This window comes from Sinocyclocheilus rhinocerous, unplaced genomic scaffold, assembly GCF_001515625.1.
Source record: "Sinocyclocheilus rhinocerous isolate Xijiao unplaced genomic scaffold, SAMN03320098_v1.1 scaffold1861, whole genome shotgun sequence".
NCBI lineage: Eukaryota > Metazoa > Chordata > Actinopteri > Cypriniformes > Cyprinidae > Sinocyclocheilus > Sinocyclocheilus rhinocerous.
In genome coordinates, this window is record NW_015652149.1 from 54576 (window position 1) to 56100 (window position 1525).

A 1525-nucleotide genomic window follows, 5' to 3' on the forward strand; every position below is an offset into this window, starting at 1 on the left:
TCAAAAAAACAGCCAATATAATCTAAACCCATTTCCTCTTGGCTTTTCTTACTTTAACCAATGTAAAACTGTGTTTCATAAACACAGTTACAGCAACCAGAGAAAAACTAATGTTAAAAAGTCAAGGGTCAAGAGCCCAACTAAAGCACTTATCTCCACAACGGTGACTTAAAATTTTATTAATTTCAATAAACATTAAACTCTAAATCCCTGTTAATTCTTAATAAGACAATTTGAAGTCACCATTGTGGAGATATGCGTTTGCTTTAGTTGGGCTCTTTACCCTTGACTTATTAGCATTAGTTTTTCTCTGGTTGCTGTATCTCTGTTTATGAAACATATTGGTTATAGTAAGAAAAACCAAGAGAAAATGGGTTTAGATTATATTGGTTGTTTATTAGATAATAACGTAGTTGTCATGTTGTTGCCAGGTTCACTGATGTCATCAGTGATAATGAGTAATATGGTTTGTTATTGATCACAACTGCATATTAATGAAATAATTTGAAGAACTATAAAAACACTTTGCACAGCAGTATAGACACGCAGACATCAAGAATCAGCATATGAATCTCAACAATGGTGATGATCATCAGATAGATTCATGCTGCAGTGCATTCTGGGTGCACCAATCATAACTCATCCATGGCTCCCAGCATGCATTGCGACATGAATAAATTATGCAGCTGCATTGTCTTAGTATTTTCTTTTATTTTTTGTTGTGACTTTTTACTGCCTTGTTTTGTCACATTCAAAAATCACATAAACATTATCAGAATATTTTGTCACCATTGCTGAGATTCACATGCTGATTCTTCATGTCTATGAGTGCCAGAATTGAAACCTCTTTATGAGCCATATTTATGAAAATCACTTATAAAGTTTTTCTCACATTGTTTTTTCACATAACTGCAACATAGAAATCATAAAAGCACTACAGTTTTAGATAGATTGCAATCAGAGACTCAGGCATTCTCAGGCAGACTCAGATTTTATCACAAGTTCCTTCCCATCACATATGTGTTTAATACACACAATTGTGCCAGCCAAAGAGAAACTTAAACTTAAAATGTCAAGGGTCAAGAGGCAACTAAAGCAACCACTATTCACAAAAACGGTAAGTTGAAGAAAAAAAAAAAACATCTAAACATTAATTCTGTTTTAGATACTCCATTAATCATCTCCACAAACAGCATCACCGTATGACAAACATAAAGTCTAACTGGTTAGTAATGCATGAAGCTGGTGATGCTGTTTGTGGAGTTGTTTAATCATCTTCTGCTGAGATCTTGAGATATTTAATGTCTTTTTATTTCAGTATTTCATCTAAGGCTGTGTCTGAAGTCAGTTGTAGTTCTTGTGTTTCTCTTTTCTTCAGTGATTCTGCTTGTTAACAACAGCTGTTCATCACTAATGATCAATCAGCACTTAATTAATCACATAATTATCTCATTAACTTTAACACTGCTTCAGTGTTACTTTAACACTCTTTTAGAGTGGGACCATATATGCTCCAAGCAGTGTT